Source organism: Chiloscyllium plagiosum, unplaced genomic scaffold, assembly GCF_037043375.1.
Source record: "Chiloscyllium plagiosum isolate Xiang-an unplaced genomic scaffold, Cpla_swu_hap1 HiC_scaffold_2, whole genome shotgun sequence".
Lineage (NCBI taxonomy): Eukaryota > Metazoa > Chordata > Chondrichthyes > Orectolobiformes > Hemiscylliidae > Chiloscyllium > Chiloscyllium plagiosum.
In genome coordinates this window covers 32,101,331-32,121,480 of record NW_028270140.1, presented here as the reverse complement: position 1 = coordinate 32,121,480, position 20,150 = coordinate 32,101,331, and the positions used below count along the sequence as shown (strand labels likewise).

At 42.0% G+C, this 20,150-nt stretch overlaps 1 protein-coding gene across 4 annotated transcripts in view; it reads left to right on the top strand.

Annotated features, from left to right (window-relative positions):
- The first annotated feature begins 1,274 nt into the window (after window positions 1-1,274).
- Window positions 1,275-20,150, top strand: part of LOC122563194 (amyloid-beta A4 precursor protein-binding family A member 1-like) — a 208,446-nt gene continuing 189,570 nt past the window's right edge. For all 4 annotated transcript variants that reach the window (XM_043716783.2, XM_043716766.2, XM_087995773.1 and 1 more), the window contains exon 1: window positions 1,275-1,415. The gene's annotated coding sequence lies outside the window, so the exon portion shown is untranslated. The remainder of the gene's footprint in view (window positions 1,416-20,150) is intronic.

Sequence of the window (20,150 nt, the reverse complement as noted above, 5' to 3'; positions counted from 1 at the left end):
TATCCCATTTCCCATGCAGACTCTGTAGCTACTATTTATTGTTAGTTCCTTTACCAGCCAAGTTAATAAACACATTTTGTCCAATTGATAAGTATTTTATCTCTGCTCTATCTTTAAATATATGTAATTCCTTGGCTTTGAAGCTCAGCAACATCCTGAGGTGGTGAAAGGTGCTGAGGAAATGAAAGTCTTGATTTTCTTTCCTCTTTGATCCATATGCAAAAGCTGTTTTCCAATTTAAACAATATCCCTGTGGCCATATGGGAATCTATCAATAATCTTGGATTGTGCTCAAGGAAAAGTTGCACAGACCATAAAACCCTTGCAATGAGCTAGGAACTGCAGACAGGGAGGAGTGAGAGAGCAGGAAACTGCAAATATTATTTCCCCACCCGGTTTCTAAGCATGTTTCGATGGGGTTCCACAAGCCTAAATCTCTCTGTGTGATATAAAAGGCAGAATTGGACCCCATGCTGGCATTAAACATGTAATATTACCATGTTAAGCCCCTATCATCAGGAAAGTTGCAAGACCTGAAAGGTGAGTTCAGTATCAAGTGTTGAGTGATGGATAGAGGATAGAGATGGACCCTCAGTGTGGGAGTGACCCCTGGGTGCAACAATGACACATGAACTTTGGAGATTGACTCCTAGGTGACAGTGGAGTAAGTGGAGAGTTATACCTGAGTGCTGGAGTGATCCCTGGGGACTGCAGCGTGAGAAGGACCACTGGGGAATGGAGAATTAGTCCTGCGTGTCAGAGTAACCCATGGGGAATGAAGAATAACTCGAGTGTTGGATGATCCCTGGAAATGAAAGTGAAGAATGGGGCATGGAGAGTGAATCTGAGTGTGACAGTGAGAGTGACCTGGGGATGGAGAATAATCCCTGGGTGTCAGAGTAACAATGGGGAGAGTGCAGAGTGACCCCTGGGTGACAGAGTGACCATGGGATGTGGTGGAGACTGATCCCTGGGGGTGAGGGTGTGGAGAGTGACCTCTGGGTGACAGAGTGACCATGGGAAATGGTAGAGAATTACCCCTGGGGATGAGGGTGACCACAGGGGATATGGAGAGTGACCCCTGGCTGTGGAGCAATCATCTCAAACACTCCTGAGTCCGGGCCTGCGCAGTGGTCCACCTTGCCGGGCCCGGCTCCCACGCATGCGTCTTGAACGCGGGCTGCCGGAGAGCCACCGGCCGCCGGCCCGCAAGCGCAGGCGCACTTCTCCCTGCAGCGTCTTCGCGCACCAGGGCCACTTCCTGTCTGAGTCCCTCTGCAAATCTGAGTGTGTCTCTGCAAGAACCACAGGGAGGATCAGCTGGCAACTAGAGAGCTTTAAACAATTGCAAGAAAACGGGCAAAGTGCGCGCAATGCAATCACCTCCAGATCTTGAGGGGCTTTAGGAATCACAGGTATGTAGCAGCAGGCTTCTGGCTCCAATTTCCCCTTTTTTGTGCAAAAACGCTTTTAGTCATTTGCAGAGTATTTTGCGACAGATGTAAAAAAGGTGGGAGAAAGGATACAGAAATCCCCCTACACACTTTCGTGCAAGAAAATAAACACATAAAAAAAACCCAGCACGTTTAAAGCAGAGCAATTCAAGCGTATTTTTAACTTAGATATCATGCATATGATCCTCCAATCTGAATTGTGCACTGACTGGAACATCCTAGAGATGGTCCATCTTATTGTGAAGATGCTGTTCTCGCCCTTCAGTTTACTGAGGATCATGCTGCAGTAATGCTTTGTTGTGTTGATATGGCATCTTTCCTGAGAATGTACAGTAGCAAGGTTATGGCAGACTGCAAACAGAAAACCTTTTTAAGATCTTGTTTTTGCCTTTCATTTGTTGGTGCTTACATGTGTATGATATGGGGAGGTGGGGAAAGAAAATCTATGTTGCATTCTCTTAACCCAGAGAGTGATGAATCTATCTTACAGTAACAAGATTTCGTATATGATCCCATTTATGTCAACCTGTAAGCTCACTGTGAATTCTCCCAAGATCAGGCGGGAACAATTCCTCTGTTTTTAAAGGCTAACATGGTTACAGTATTTGATTTGCAAAATGTAATTATTTCAGCAGCAATGATAACCAACAGTAACTCAAGCAACATCATCATGATGATCTAGAAAACATCTCTGTGCATTTTTAGCAAATATAATAGCCATTGTTGCTGTTTTACTGGAATGCCAATTTTACATTTCACATAACTCTACATAGGTTAAAAAAAAACTATATCTAGTTCAGAAGAGAGAAAGTGTTTAAATTCTACAGCTTTTACACAACACCATGTGTTGTATTAAATTTTGACAAGTGTCTGAAGGACATTTCATTCTCTGAAATCACATCATTGCTGATCCCAGACTTTAAGCAACTCGATTCACGTTGTGTTACCTAACAAGGGCTAAATGCACATAGGAAATTGCAAAGGCTGTGGGACCTGACAACATTTCAGTTATAATAAGGAAGGCTTGTGTTCCAGAAATAGCTGCTTTTCTAGCCAAGCTGTTTCAATATAATCCAACACCAACATCTACTCAACAATGTGGGAAATCACCATGGTTCATGAAAAGCAGCACAGATCTAACTCAGCCAGTTCCTATGGCCCTATCAGTTGTCTTTTGATCACCAGCAAGGAAATGGAAAATTTCATTGATTGTACTATCAAGCAGTACAGCCTCACTTAGCTTAGGTTCTGTCAGGGCCACTCAAGTTTGATCGAGTCTGATCTCCTGACCTCCTCATAGCCTTGATTCAAACATGGACAAAAGAGCTGAATTCCAGAGGTGAGGTGAGAATGACTGTCCTTGACAGTGACTTTGTGAGAGTGACGTTGCCGAGGGTGGCATTAAGGAGCCTTAGCAAAATTGGAATGGGTGAGTATTGGAGCACTCACTCCTCTTGTTGGAGTCATACTGGCACAAAGGAACATGGTTGTGGTTTTTGGAAGTCAGTCATCTCAGCTCCAGGACATCTCAGCAGAAGTTCCTTAGGGTAGTGTCCTGGGCTGAACCCTCTTCAGCTGTTTCATCAATGATCCTCCATCCGTCACAAGGCCAAGGTGATGATTGTGCAATCATCAGTACCATTTGTAATTCCTCAGATGTTGAAGTCATCCCTGTGTCCATATGAAGCACGATCTGCACATGATTCAGGCTTAGGATGATAAGTTGCAAGTTACATATTTGCAAAGTCAATGGCAGTACATTGCTGAATCCCCTACTAATAACATCCTGGGGATTACCATTGATCAGAAACTGAATTGGAACGGCCATATAAAAACAGAGCTGGCCAGGGGCTTGTTATTCTTTGATAAGTAACTGACATCCTGATCCTCCAAAATCTGTTCACCAGCTACAAAGCATGCATCACATCCCATGGGAGATAACAAAAATTTCTGTTATTTGTTCAGTGTCGTATTTAATTTGATAACGCTGTCATGAATGTCCTAGGATGTTTACTACCTTAAAAGTGCTATAGCAACATGGGCAAGTTCCTGATTTGTTGATGGTATGAATTAAAACATGCAAATAAGAAGATAGAAAAGCTTTAAAATTAATTGCCTTTTGTTCCTTGGTGTGGAATTCTATTAATCAATCTCATTTGTATTCTGTCAGCTGTGTCTGAAACCAGTAATACCAGTGTGTTGTTCACCAAGTCAAATTATCCCTTCACCGCGTGACATTATTATTATGTAGCATGGTGCTGTCGCACAGAAGGAGGCTATTTGGCCCGTCAAGCTTGTACAAATGTTTTTCTCCACATGAGCCTTCTAGTCTAATTTCACTGTCCTGCCTGCTTTTTGTCATTTTGATTACTTTTCAGGCATCTGAGTCTAATTGCATTTATTTTGGATGTGTTGCCATGGGGAATATATAAGAAATAGGAGCAGGAGAAGTTGTTCCACTCTAGAGCTTGCTCCATCATTCAATAAGATCATTGCTGATTGAGGCCTTAACTCAATTTTCCTTTCTGACACTCAAAATTCTGGGCTCCGCTGAGGGTGAAAAATCTGTCTAACTCAACTCTGAGTGTATTCTAGGACCCAGCCTCCAATGCCTGCTGTGATGGAGAACTTCTACAATAAATGATGCATTGAGAGAAGAAATGCCTCCTCATCTGTCTTAAATTTGAGACCCCTTATTTGTAAACTGTGCCCCTTAGTTCAAGATTCCCCACAATGAGAAACGTCCTCCCATCATATATCCTCTCAGAATCTTAACTTTCAATAGGTCACCTCTCATTCTTCTCAACTTCAATGGGTATCAGCCAAACTTTTTCGACTTTTCCTCAGAACTGGACCTTCTTATCTAGTGCACCTTCTTTGAACCACCTCCATTCCGAATAAATTTCTCCTTATGTAGAGTCATAGAGCTGTACAGCACTTACAAAGACCCTTCGGTTCAACCCGTCCATGTTGGCCATTTGGCCGAAATTAATCTAGTCCCATTTGCCCAATTGCTGTCTAAACTCTTCCTATTCATGTATCCATCCAGATGCCTTTTAAATCTTGTAGTTGTACCTGCTTCCATCACTGGAGTATTGTGCACAGTTTTGGTCCCTTTATTTGAGGATAGATGTAGAGACATTGGAGGCAGTTCAGAGGAGGTTCACGAGATTGATCCCAGAGATGAGGAGTTTGTTTTATGAAGAGACATTGTGCAGATTAGGGTAAACTCGATGGAATTTAGAATAATGAGGGGAGATCAAATTGAGGTTTTCAAGATGATAAAGGGTGTGGATAAAATAGACATGGAGCGGATGCTTCCTCTTGTGGGACATTCTCAAGCGAGAGATCATAGTCTTTGGATAAAGGGTAGCAAATTTAAAACAATTGAAGAGCAACTACTTCTACCAAAGGGTTGTAAATCTGTGGAATTTGCTACCCTAAAGTACAGTGGATGCTGGGAGAGTGAGTATATTTAAGGAGGAGTTGGATAGACTTTTAGTTGGTAATGGGTTGAAGGGATATGGACAGAAGGCAGTAAAAAGAGGGTGAGGAACTAATCAGCCATGATTGAATTGGAGAGCAGACTTGATGGGCCGAATGGCCTATTCTGCTCCGATATCTTATGAACTTCCTCTGGCAGCTCATTCCATACACACACCACCCTATGCGTGAAAAATTTGCGCCCTAGGTCCCTTCTAAATCTTTCTCCTCACAACTTAAACCTGTGCCCTATAGTTTTGGACTCTCTTACCCTGAGGAAAAAAACCTTGACTATTCACCCTATCCATGACCCTCATGATTTTATAAACCTCTATAAGGTCACCCCTCAGCCTCTGATGCTCCAAGGAAAATAGCCCCAGCCTGTTCAGCCTCTTCCCTTTAGCTCAACCCGTCCAACCCTGGTAACATCTGAACCAAAACTCTACACGGTACATTCTGTGTCCCATGACCTCTGTAGCAGATTTTTTAGAACACCTTTTTAATTCTCTTTCTGTAATCACCTTCAGCTCACCATCTCTCTGAGATTTCTGGACTCATTCCAATCTGACATCTTGTATATCCCAAATTTTAATAGCTTCACCATTGGTGGCCATGCCTTCAGCTGGCAAGGACCGGTACTCTTGAATTCCTTCCTTAAATGTGTCTGCCATTTTCTTTTTCTCTCCCTCGCTTCTCCATTATAGCCCTTTTAGACTGCCACTTAAAATGACCATTTTGTCCAAATTTCTGGTCACCTGCCCTTATGTGGTTTGGTGTTAAATTTTATGGTAACACTTTTGCTGAATGCAGTTGGAATGTTTTATTGTATCAAAGTCATTATACAAACACAGGTTGTTTTGGCGATGAGCATGCTTTTCCCGTATGTTTTTTATTCCATGTTTTGTAACTTCTTGTGCCTGCTCTCTTTGGACTTCATGATTCAGCCCAAAATTCAGCTCTTCTTGAACATTTGACCAATCTGAGAGTTAGACATCCAGGTTTGTACCACACAGTACAGTACATTGATAATTTTGCTGTTGGAGGAAGGCCTGGGTCCATGTTTTACTGGAAAATTGCCCTGTGACGGGCAATTCAGAGCCGGAAAATTTGGAAATTGTCCTGATCTGAGAAAGGAATGTTTGAAATTTGGCAAGCTCGAATTGCAAAGTTTGCAAATGAGAGGGCAAACAAAGTTGAAAGTAGATTGCAGCAGGAATCCTTTACAAAATGACGGATTTTAATGTTTTCTTGACTCGTTTCCTCATGCTCTTGCCCAATTGACTAATCTTTGCTGACACTAAAGTGTGCATTTTTCAATTGGAAACATGCTATGAAAATAACAAACCTTGTGGCCTTCTAACCGCCCTGTTCTTTATCTAGACAGCCAAATCTGTAAAGATATTAATCATACTGTGCTGTTGGCTGGGACATGTAGTCTATAAATCTAGTTTGTAGATCCATATTCTTTCGGTGAGGAGATTGCACCATCTGCTCTGGAAAGTTGCGAGCAGCCTCCTGACACCTCTTGAGGCTAACCCTGCAGAGGTAATTGTGTGCTGTTTGTATCTGATCGAATGTGCTATAGCTCATTGGGATAGCCTATGACAGCTGAATTAAATTACATAGAATTACAACATTGAAACCAGCAATTCAGCCCAATTGGTCTTTCCAGCGTTTATGCTCCACATGAGCTTCCTCTCACCCTCCTTCACCCCGCCCTGACAATATATTCTTCTAGTCATTTCATTTATCCAGCTTCCCCCTAAATTCATCAATGGTATTAACTTCAGGCACTTCCTGTGGTTGTGAGTTCCGTATTTTCACCACTCCGTGGATAAGGAAGTTTCTGCTGAATTCCCCATTGGATTTGTTAGTGACTTACATAGATTTAGTTTTGGACTTGCCCATAGGTGGAAACGTTTTCTGTATGTCTCCCCTGTCAAACCCTGTCATGGTTTTAAAGATCTCTCAGACAAGGCTATTTGTTATTGCTTTTCTAGGGAAGCTCAGACTTTTTATCAGGTTTTCCTGATGGGGTTTACCTCTCAGTTTGGGTACCATCCACTAAAAAACTCTTGGACCTTCTCCTGTGCTTGCGTCATTTTTTTGTAATACAGTGAGCCAAGATTTTAACTTCCCAAGTGGGTACCACACACCGTTAATTTTCTTTCATTGCTGGCTGCCTCTGCTCTCAGTAGGCAGTAACAAACCCTTGAGCAGAAGGTGTGATCTTAAAGTCATAGAGATGTACAGCACGGAAACAGACCCTTTGGTTCAACTCGTCCACGCCAACCAGATATCCCAACCCAATCTAGTCCCACCTGCCAGCACCCGGCCCATATCCCTCCAAACCCTTCCTATTCGTATACCCATCCAGATGCCTTTGAAATGTTGCAATTGTACCAACCTCCACCACTTCCTCTGGCAGCTCATTCTATACACGTACCACCCTCTGCATGAAAAAGTTGCCCCTTAGGTCTCTTTTATATCTTTCCCCTCTCACCCTAAACTTATGCCGTCTATTTCTGGATTCTCCCCAATCCAGGGAAGAGACTTTGTCTATTTACCCTATCCATGCCCGTCATAATTTTGTAAACCTCTGTAAGGTCACCCCTCAGCCTCCAACACTCCAGGCAAGACAGCCCGAGCCTATTCAACCTCTCCTTATAGCTCAAATCCTCCAACCCTTGCAATGTCCTTATAAATCTTTTCTGAACCCTTTTAAGTTTCACAAATCCTTCTGATATGAAGGAGCCCAGAATTACTCGCAATATTCCAAAAGTGGCCATCAGCCATGATCTTTTGATTGGCGGAGCAGGCTTGAGGAGCTGAGTGGCCGCTCCTGCTCTGGATTTGCATTTTCAGAACCTCCACATGCACATCACAAGTCATGTGATGTTGCTGAAATATGATTTCCTTACATAAGCCTGTGTTTTGGTTCACAGAACATAAGAGCAGGACTAGGCCATCCAACCTTTTGAGCCTGCTCAAATGGCTGATCATCCAACTGAGTCACCTGTTCCTGCTTTCACCCCATACCCTTTGATCCCTGTAACCCTAAGAACTATACGTATCTCCTTCTTGAAAACCATGCAGTATTGATATTTCCACAGGCTCACTACTCTCTGGCTGAAGAAACTTATCTCTATCTGACACCTAAATGGCGTGTCCAAATGCTTAAACTGTGAGGCCGGTTCTGGACACCTCAGTCATCAGGAACATCCTTCCTATGTTTAGCCTGTCTAGTCCTGTTAGATTTTAAAGGTTTCTAGGAGATTCCCCCCCTTCATTCTTCTAAACTCCAATGGGCATACCCCAAACTCATCCGGTCTCTCTTTGTAGTTCGGTTCAGTCATCGCAGGAGTTAGTCTGGTAAATGGTTGTTGCAGTCCTTCCATAGCTAGAACATCCTTTCTCAGACAAGAAGACCAAAACTGAACATAATATTTCAGGTAAGGTCTCATTAGGGTCCTGTTACATTGCATCAAGGTATCCCTGTTCCTGTCCTCTCAGCTCCTCTTGCTATAAAAGCCAACATACCATTTGCTTTCTTCACCACTTGCTGCACTTGCATTCCTACTTTCATACTTGCATTCCTGATGAAGGACTTATGCCCAAAACGTCGATTCTCCTGCTCCTCAGATGCGGCCTGACCTGCTGTGCTTTTCCAGCACCACACTCTTGACTCTGATCTCTAGCATCTGCAGTCCTCTCTTTCTCCTACTTTCATATACTGGCTCAACAGATATTTGTATTTCTCTCTCCATTCATTGTCCTTCAGGGCATGGGCAGCAGATTAGAACTTTGTCTTTGAAGTTTGAATTCAAAGATGGAAATGTTGTTTCTTTCCTTTGTGAGATTCCATTGTGAGTTGTAGGACTCTGTGGTATTTCACTTCACTCCAGGTCAGGAATGATCCCCACCAGGCTCTGTATTTACATCGATGCCCAAGGAAAATACGCAGCTGCTGAAAACCCAAAAGAGAAACAGAAAATGCTGTTCGTGTTCGGGAGGTCAGGCAGCTTCTGTGGAGGGAGAAAAGCATAATTAATGTTCTAGGTGGATGACCTTTCTTCAGAACTGGAAAATATTAAGGATCCTAGCAAATGATTCTTTTGGATTGCTAAAGAGGGGGCAGGGTAACAGCAGAAGGGAAGGTCTGTGATAGGAGAGATTAAGTAACAAAAAAGGCATGACAGGCCAAGCTAAAAGAAGACTATAACAGGACAAGAAGCAAATGAGGGTGTGGTTGGGATTTAGAGTTATCGCAAACAACTACATTCCGAATAAAGGGAGACAAAGTTTGTGACCTGAAGCCGTTGAACTTGATGTTGTGTCTCGAAAGCTGTTAAGTCACTCATCGAGAGATATGGTGCCTTGAGCTTACATTAAGCATTACTGGAACAAGTAGGGAGGCTGAGGTAAGAATGAGAGTGAAGTGGGGAATTAAAATGACAGCAGGCTGAAAGCTGGGGGTCAGATTTATAACTCTACAAGTGCATCCTGCAAGAGGTCTCTGCATAGTGGATGAGACCCCATTGTGAAAGGAGTAACTTGGAAGGAGAATTTAGGGCCTCTTGACAATGACGGGAGAGAAGGTAAAAGGGCAGGTGTTGAATTCCCTTGTCCTTTCTCAGCAGAGTGTCAGAGATAATGGATGAGGTGTTAGAATGAATCAGGGTGTCATAGAGGGAAGCATCTATTTGGAATGATGAAGGGGAGGAGAGGTGGAGATATGTTTGATTGAGGTGACAGAAGTGGAAAATGATGAACCATTCAGTTAGGAGGCTGGTGGAACTGGAAGATTCAGGGCTGAAGGTGATTAGAGTAGACGTGTGTGTGAAAGAGAATGGACAGGATGTACTGAATATCAATTGATAGCCTATCCAAACAAATAGAGACAGAGAAGTCAAGAGAGGGAAAGAAAGATCTGAGATGGACTATGTGAAGGCGAGAGAATCAGAGGGAAAGTTGAATAACCTTTTCAGCATGGAGAAAGAGTAGGAAATGGCAGTGGTGTCGTCATCACTGTACCAGAAAATGAGATGAGAGTAGCCCAACTAGGGCTGCAACAAAGAATGTTCCTTATAATCTACATATAAGGCCCAGGATCAGGACACACCAGGAATATTGTGTGCAGTTTTGCACTCCTTATCTGAGGAAGGATGAACTTGCTATAGAGGGAGTGCAGCAAAGGTTTACCAAATTGATTACTGGGATGGCAGAGTGACGTTTGAAGAGTGATTGATTGAATCAGTTAGGATTGTATTAGCTGGAGTTTAGAAGTACGAGGGGGGAGATCTAATAGATACCTACGAAATTCTAATAGGACTAGACAGGTTAGATAAAGGAAGGATGTACCCAATGGTGGGGGAGTCCAAAACCAGCAATCAAAGCATAAGGGTAATTGGTAAATCTTTTAGGCCTGAGATAAAGAGAAACTTATTTTTTATTCCTCACCCAGAGAGTGGTGACTCTGGAATTCACTACCACAGAAAGTGGTTTAGGCCACAACATTCTGTTTTCAGGATAAAGGTAAGTATAGTTCTTGTAGCTAAAGGGATCAAAGGGTATGGGGATGGGGAGGGAAGGATTAGAGTACTGAGCTCAATGATCGGCCATGATCAAATTGAAGAGTGGAGCAGGCATGAGTTGTCAAATGGCCTAGTCTTTCTCCTATCTTCTGTATTTCTTGGTCGGATTAGTTTGGACTCTGACTGGTTCCCATATTTGGAGAAAGTGAATACAGTGGAAAGGAGAAGTTGTTCAATGTGAGAACAAGTTCAGCCAGGCAGAGGTAGTTGGTAGTAGGCATGGACTGATCAGTTCTTTGTTCAAGGAGGAAGCGGATGTGGGATTTGTAGATCCACTTTGCTTGATGTGGTCGAAAGGTTTAATTGGCTCACTGTGATAGAGGATAAACCACTATACATCTTAACAAGATGTGGTTTATTGTATGATAGCAAGTGTGGAGAAGTTATAGTAGCTAGCTGACTTTATCTCTGAGGAGACCTGTGGATATAGATCTGCACTGTGTAAGATTTAAGATGTTCTGTCATATCCTGAACCAATCCTATAAGGCATCATCTAATTGGGTGGAGTTTAGTGCAGCCTCCAATATTAACCCTTTCAGAACCATTGACTTATACATATTCCCTAACTTTTATTCCCCATGGTTGGTATTTGTATATTTGAATGTATGGTTAGCATTTGTACATTTAAGTATATAGTTACATTTGCCGTGATTCTATCTCCTGACAACTTTCTGACATTACAAATTTGAGAGGTCTGGAAGTTTCAGAATTCATCCAGAAAATATTTACTTTGCACATGGAAGATTGGATGTGATCAGCTTGAGAACTATTGACCTTGATTCTGATCTTGAGGGAGTGGTTGCTTGCAGTGCCAATCATATGGGTTACTCTGTCCTGGATGGTGTCAATCTACTCGAATATTGTTAGAGTTACACTCATCCAGGCAGTTGGGGGGTATTCCATCACACTCCTGAATTGTAAATGGTGAATGGGCTTTAGGGAGTCGCACACCACAGTATTCTTTCCTCTTCTAGCCCCTGTATTTATGTATCTAATTCAGTTCTGCTCCTGGTTGGTAGTAAACCTCAAGATGTTGGCAGTGTTGGCGATGTCATTAAATGTCAAGAACGCATGGGTAGACACATTTCTGCTGGAGATGGTTTTTGTGGCACAAAGTTGTCAGCCTAAGCTGTCAAACCAAAATCTTCCAAATGGAATGAAAACTAACCTTGTTGCTAGCTTAATAGTAGCTGCCAGAATCCACAGCTGGCATCAAGTTTAGTGAAGACTCTACTTTTCTAAACTCTTATCTACCATAGATAAAGGGTGGATTTCCCTTGCTATTGCATTGTTGAGCTGTGCAAAATGGATGCCACCATGTAATGATAAATATGTCATAACTGGTTGTTTTTTCAAGTTACATTACATGTAACAAATGAACATATAAAATAAAAACAGTAGTTGGCCATTCAATAAGATCTGGTTGTGTTTTAGATTCCACATCCCCAGCTATCCTTGATAAGCTTTGATCCCCATGCCTAACAAGAATCTATCAGCCTCTTTGTGAAAATATTCAATAACCCTACTTCCACCGCCTTGAATCAGCGAGTTCTAAAGTTGCACAAACCTTGAAGAGAAAATGTTTCTCTTTATTGCTGTTGTAAAAGGACAGCATCCAATTTTAAAACATTGCTCCCTCGTTTGGACTGACCCACATTTCCAAGAGGAAATGTGAGGGATCTGACATTGTAGATGTTTGTGCCCCTTGTGAGAGAGTCTAGGACCAGAGGGCATAAACTCAGAATGGGGGGGGGGGGGGTGCCCATTTAAGACAGAGATAAGGAAAGATTACTCCTCTCTGAAGGTAGAGAATCTGTGTAAAACAGACTTTTAATCAGTATGGCATTCAAGCGTTATGGGGGGAAAGGCAGACAAATGGAATTGAGGAGTATGAGATCAACCATGATCTTACTGAATGTCAGATGGGCCATGTTGCTGGATTCTGTTCCTATGTCTTGTGATTATATGGATTCGACGATATCTAATGATATCTCTATGCCTTTTTAAGATCGAGCATTTTGATATCTTGCAAAATGTTTGTTGAAATAGTTGAGCTTTCAAAACTTTATTTGCAGAAACTGGACTGAAAGCTGGCAGGGATGCTGAACTTGAGGAGGATGCAGAGGTGTTTCAGTGGGATTTGGACACAGTGAGGGAATGGGCAAATCTGTGGCATTTGAAGTATAATATGGATAAAAATGAGGTTATCCACTTTGGTATCAAAAACAGAAAGGCAGATTATTATCTGAATCACAATGATTGGAAAGAGAGATGGTGAAGAAGACAAATTATCTCTTTCTTTTCTAAACTCCAGTGGAAACATGCCATACCTTTCCAACCTATCCTTATGCGACAACCCATTTATTTAGGATGTTAATCTAGTTAGCTACTTTTCAACTGCCACCAATCCATTTACATTGTTCCTGAAATAAGGACACCAAAACTACTCAGTGTGCTTGCGATGTGTCTCATCAGTGTCTTGTATAAATGTAGCACTCTTTAAGGTTCATTCCCCTTTGTAATAAAGACTAACATCTCATTAACCATCTTGACTACATTCTATACTTGCATACAACTTTTTGAGGCTCATGCACTGGCACACTTAGTTCCCTCTCCACCCCAGAATCCCAATGTCATTCGCCATTTAAGGACTTCTCTGTTTTTTCATATTCCAGTCAAAATTAACAATGTCACATGTTTTTCAATATTATGCTGTGTCTCGTATGCCTAATCATTTAAATTCTCTATTTCCATCTGCAAACGTCTTACATGTTCTTAACACACTTTCTATTTATCTTGGTATCAGCTGTGAATTCACCTACTATGCTTTCACTCCATCGAAATCAGTGATGTCAGTTGTAGAAAGTTGAGGCCCAGCTCAGACTCCTGTGGGGCTCCACTCATCATATCCTGCCAATCAGACAAAGGCCCATTCATGAATATTCTGTTTTCTGCCAAGCAGCCAATCTCCTATCCTTGCTAACATGTTATCCTGTGCGTCGCGAGCTTTTATTTTCCGTAATAGCCTTTGATGTGCTACCTAATCAAATACCTCTGGACATCCAACTGTGGAATGTTTACAGTTCGTGTTGTTCCTTCAAATAATTCCCATAAATTATTTAAATATGGTTTCTCTTTGTTGAAACGATGCTGACTCTTGTTCATTCCTTTGAGTTTTTTAAAAGTATGCAGCTGTAATCTCTTCAGTGATTGATTCTACCACCTTCTCCGTGATAGATGTCAAGCTAACTGATCTGCAGTTCAATAATCTTGAATAGAAGGATTCTATTTTCTTCTTTCCAGACTGATTGAACCTTTTCTGATTGGAAGGAATTTTGGAAATTTGACAACCAGCCATTTGCTAATTCACTTGTAGCTTCATCGTTTTGCTTAGTACTGATTCTGTAATGAGATAATTTAACAAATTTCCTGTCACAGGAATGCTTTTGTAGCTTCTAAAAAGAAGACAAAAACAAAGTATTTGTTCATTTCATCTGTATTGTCTTATTATCTACTATTTACTCCCCGGTCTCACGTTCAAGAACACCAACACTCATTTTACTTTTTTTTCTTTTTAAATCCTTATTAAAATTGTTGCTATCCATTTTTAAATATCTATCTAGCTTCATGTCATGCTCTATGTTCTTTCTCCTGATTAACCTTTTCCATCCTATTCATTGTATTGTGACCAATCATCTGAAGCAGACAAGGCTATGTGCCAAGTGCTGGAAAATGGGATGAGAATAGTTAAGTGGTGGTTTTTCATCAGCATTGACTTGATGAGCTGAAGGTCTGGCCAGCCTTTATTGCCTGTCCCTAGTTGCCCTTGAGAAGGGGGTGGTGGCCCCCCCTTCTTGAACTGGTGCTATCCACATGCTGTAAGTTGATCCACAATGCCCTTGAGGCATGAATTCCATGATTTTAAGCCAGTGATAGTGAAGGGACAGGATATATTTCCAAGTGAGGATGATGAGTGGCTTGGAGGGAAACTTGCAAGTGGTGGTGTTCCCATGTGTCTTCTGCCCTTGTCCTTCTAGGTGGAAGTGGTCATGGGTTTGGATGGTTGTGTCGAAGAATCTTTGGTGAATTTCTGCAATGTGTCTTGTAGATAGTACACGTTGCAGTTTCTGCACAATGGTGCTGGAGAGAGTCGATAATTGTGGACCTGATGCTTACTGTGATGATGCTGTGGCTTTAAGAAATTATTTAGTCCTTTTATTTAAAGAGCGATTTTAAGGCAGAGGCAACGAGTAGTCTACCAGAATCACGAGAGTAAACAACTTGTGAGGCCTTGAGTATTTTTTAAGTTGGAACAATAGAAGCACCCTGAGTTTGTGTGGCCAAATTCCTGCAGAACTAGGATCCTTGGTTTAGCTTTCAGTCCTGGGTCAAGCCTCTTGAGAGTTGTTGGAGCTGCACCTGTCCAGGCAGAATGGGCAGCACGGTGGCACAGTGGTAAGCACTGCTGCCTCATAGCGCCAGACATCTGGGTTCAATTCCCGCCTCAGGTGACTGACTGTGTGGAGTTTGCACATCCCCCCCGTGTCTGCGTGGGTTTCCTCTGGGTGCTCCGGTTTCCTCCCACTGACCCTCCACAACCACAACTTATGTGCCAGGTATGTCTCCAACCAGCAGAGAGATTGCCACCTGATACCCATTGACTCCAGTTTTGCTTGTGCTCCTTGATACCAAGGGCTGTAACTCTCACCTCATCTCAACTTTTTTTGTGCCATAGACCTCTATGACTGTATGACTCAACTTTACACAATTAAATGATGTATTTTCAAGTTTGATGCTTTCCCTAACTCCTTTAGTTGACCTCGGATGAATCTTGATGGTAGGAATACACTTATGTAATGACACACGAGCTAACCATAATAAAAACATTTATTTAGCATTTTCGCACTTGCTGGACATCACAAAAGGCTTTACAATCCAAGTTTATAACCACTGCTGTCAATTAGGAAATGTGTATACAGCAAGTTCCCAGAAACAGCAATGTGATAATAACAAGATTGTTTTTAACTAATGTTGTTTAAGAGATACTGGCCAGGACACTAAAAACAAATTTTCTTCAGACAGTGCAATAGGATCTTTTGTGTCCAAAGAGGAGGAGTCTTGGTTTAAACTGACTTTATAAAGCAGCAGCTGAGACAGGGCAATATTCCCTCAGTACTGCACAGGGAGCCCAGTTTGAATTTTGAAAAACAAAATACATTCTGCAGATTATATCTCTATTCCCTAAAGCTTAGAAAACTGAGAGATGAACTCATTAAAATTCTTAAGAGGCTAGACAGTGTAGTTGCTTGGAAGACATTTTTCCCATCTGGGAAAGCCAGAATGAGGAGTCTTAATATCAAAAGGGATTGAACATTGAACACACAGATGAGAAGAAATTTCTTACGTCCAATGGTTGTGAATATTTGTCATTTTCAATCTTGGAGAATTATAAATGGTCAAACATTTAATATCTTCGAGACAGCTCAAGGGGATAGGGTGGTAAACTGGAGTTAATCATGATGAGTGGTGAGACAGTCTTGAAAGGCTGAATGGCCTCCTCCTGCTATTTGCAGTTTTAAAATATAAAATGACAAAGTGCTTTTGCAGCATTTAAACAGCAAAATCAGAGCATGACTATATAGAGGATGCATTTTTTTTTGCCATGTTGTTGAAAAGTGATGGTGACAGTGAAGTGGTGATATGGATGTATTGGAGGAGGAACGAGTGTTTTGATCATTTCTGGAAAGAATGGGCAGATCTCAGGTGGATCATTCACTGCATTTTGGGGACACTCATGGAAGAGGTAGAAGAGACTTTAATCCAAGTAGAAGTTTGTGAGACTTTGGAACTTAACTTACTTTCCGAGAGAACAGTGGAGGCGGAATCATTGAATATTTTTAAGGCAGAGGTCGATAGATTCTTGACTAACAAGAGAGTCACTGGTTTCTCAGACTGGGTGAGAGTTTGGAGTAGAGGCCACAAGCGGATCAGCTGTGATCTTACTTTGTGGCCTAGTCCTGCTCCTAATGTGTATAATCCTCCTGAAGTCTTCCAATTAACCCAGCAATGAGATGATGGTCAGTTTAACAACTCGCTGAAGATGACAGAGAAACTGATGAGCTATTGATGAGGTAGGCTAATGTCAGTCACAAATCCCTGAATATTCATAATTTGAGTTAAGACTAGTTAGTTAAAGACACACAATGCCATGAATTTTTGAAGAAGTGATTGGGACAGACGGTTCAGTGATTTCCAAACCTTACTGATTGCAAATCCAACATCCAGATCTGTCAGCTACCCCCACATCCAACCAGAATTCAGGCTTAATAGCTAACCCCAGTTACGCCCCAGTATTGTACAAAATGTACATACTATAATGCTCTGTGCACAACTTAAACAATGGTGTAGGAGTACTCCTTGCCATTAATGTGATGGAAGAAGTTGTTTCTTGGAGCATAGGTGTGTATATTTTGGAAGTGTTAGTTTGAGTGATTGATAATGTTTCAGTTTTATTCCAGAGAGCGGGGAAGTTGTAACCAAACCTCGACACTGTGAGGAAGAGCTGTTCGTACTTGGACAGAAAATTTATCCAGTTGCCGTGATTGGAAGCCATTTGGAAACGTCCAGCTAGATATCTTGTTTCTTTTTCAATCAATATACCTCGCAGCATTATGACAGCAGAAATATTTCTGAGATTGGGACTGGTTTAGCTTTTTGTCTTTCTCATTGAAGAAACGTATTCACGCCATTGCCTAAGCGGCTCAGTGTGATATCACCTTCAACACTGTCCTGTGAGTGCTGTTTATTACTTACCATGATTTCTTGGGTATTTTGGAAACATTGTGTTCTTTTCCTATGCAAAGCCAGCACACATTTTGACTTTATCTTTGACTCAACTTTGTCCTGAATGTTGGAGCTGTCTCCTTTGAGAGAACTCTACAGTAACCTGGCCTTGGCCTGCTGCAGCAAAGTCTGTGGATTGTGCTGATTGTCTTTTCATGGATTCGATCTTGGTCATTTAGGGTTTGGGGCCTGCACACTTAGAGGCTTTAATGTCTCACTAGACTGTTACTGTTCTGAGTCCTAGTCTGTCCTTCCTAGAATAAGGCTCTCTCAATCTCTTCAATACTCTAAATTCTTTATTTATACTAAGATATCCAATATAACAGAATACAGCTCTGCAGTACAGTTTTTCTCTCATGCTGAACCTTGCTCATATTCGTCTCAGCTCTGCTCATACCCGAACAGCAGCATCATTTACGTTGTCATTATTGGTGCACAATATGTCACTATCCTATTTGCGATTTTTGAGAAGATTTCTAGCTCAGGTTGACGATATGCCTGTAACTTAGCTCGCTGAGCTGGGAGGTTTGTTTTCAAACATTTCAAAAGGACACCACTTTGACTGGGACAACACACACAGCCTGGGACAGGCGAAACAATGGCACGCACGTGAATTCTTAGAGGCATGGCATTCTAACCAGAACCCCATCAATAAACTTATCAGTTTAGACCCTGTCTACCTTCCCTTGGGAAAAAAAAATGAACATGACATCACTCACCTTAAGAAATCAATACCTATAAATAGAGAGGCGGGACATACCACCAGCACTTCACCAGAGACTCTCACTGGTGATGTTACCTAGTCATGGTGATGAAACGTCCGAAAATAAACTTTGCAGCTCAGTGAGCCAACTTACATACTCACTATATAGATATTATTTAAACCCAAACCTTGAAGTCCTAGGTGTTGTGTCTTTAGCAGAGAATATATCTGACAAGCCGCTATGAGAGTTAGGCCACATTGAGGGAGATGAAAATGGGTTTATGGAAAGAATAATTTGACTTCATACTGTACCTGCCCTGCTTCTGACTGTTCCCAACAGTGGTTAGCACTGCTGCTTCACAGCACCAGGAACCCGGATTCAATTCCACCGTCGGACAACTAGCTGTGTGGTGTTTACATATTTTCCCTGAGTCTGCATGGATTTCCTCCAGGTGGCTCTGCTTTCCTCCCGCAATCCAAAGATGTGCAGGTTGGTAGAGTGGACATGGTAAATTGCCCTGTAGTGTCCAGAGATGTGCAGGCTGGGTGGATTAGTCATGGGAAATGCAAGGTTACAGAGATAGGGTGGGGTCTGGGTGGGATGCTGTTTGGAGCATCAGTGCAGGCTTGATGGGCTGAGTGGCCTCTTTCTGACTTTAGGGTTTTTATGATTCTGTGTTGGAGCGAAGTGTGATGAGCCAAAACCTTGCCTTCAATGTGCGTGTGGCATAAAACAATGATTTTCTTTGTCTTTGTTTGTGGGATGTTGGCATCACTGGCTAGGCCAGCCTTTATTGCCTATCACTAACTGGCCTGAGGAAGGGATGGTGAACTGCATTTTTGAACCTCTGGATTCACTGGGATACACTTACTATGTTGTAAGGAAGGGAGTTTCAGGATTTCGACCTAGCAACATATTTCCTGCTCAGGATGTTGCATGGTTTAGCAGCGAACTTGCAGGTGATGGTGTTACCCATGATGCCGTGGCCCTTGCCCTTCTCAATTGTAGAGGTTATGGAGACTTTGAAGGTGTTTTCTGAGGAGCATGTCATTGCTTGGCACTTAAATATCATAACTGTTACTTTTTACTTGTCAACCCACATCTGGAGATTGTCTATATCTTGCTGCATTTAGACGTGAACTGCTTCAATATCTGAGGAGTCGTGAATGGTGCTGAACCTTGTACAATCATTAACGAACATTCCCACTTTTAACCTTGCGATGGAGGGAAGGCCATTGGCAAAGTAGGTGAATATGGTTGGGCCTGTGACACCACGCTGAGTATCTCTGTGTTGATATCCTGTGGTCAAGGTGATTGACCTCCAAGAATAACAGCTATTTTACATTGAGTATGACTCCAACCAGTGAAGAGTTTTCCTCCGATTTCTACTGACTCTTGTTTTTCTCAGGTTTGGTTGAGTGCAGCCAGTGTATCAAGAGCAGTCACTTTCACTTCATTCCTTGAACTCAACTCTTTATCTGTGATTGGACCAAGACTGTAATTAAATAATTGTCAGATAGCTGCAAGTATTATAAATGTACTGGAACAGCTTGGCTACTGTTTGGCACGTTCTGGAGCGCAAGTCTTCAGTATAATTGCCAGAATGTTGACAGGGTACATAGCCTTTTCAGTATCCAGTGCCAACCGGGTGAAGATTGACATGTGTGATGCCAGAGACCTCAGGAAGATGTCAGATGAATGATCCTTCCAGCGCTTCTGGCTGAAGTTAAATGCAGTTTCTCCAGCTTTATCTTTCGCACTGACATAGTGGGCTCACCCATCACCAAGGATGAGGATGATTGTGGAGTCTCCATCTCTTGGTACCGTTTAACTGTTCACCACCGTTCTACGACTGGAGAGGTATAAAATACCCTCCCTTGTTATTCGATTCCCCTCGCAACAAATAATATTCTGTTAGCGTTTCTGATTACTTGCTGTGCTTGCCTATTGAATACCTTTTGTGATTCATGCATTAGAACACCTCTTTGCCACTCAGAGCTTTGCTATCTCTCACTATTTAGATAATTTAAAAAAATTCTTCCTCCCACATGTGAAATGGGAAGCGATTCCGC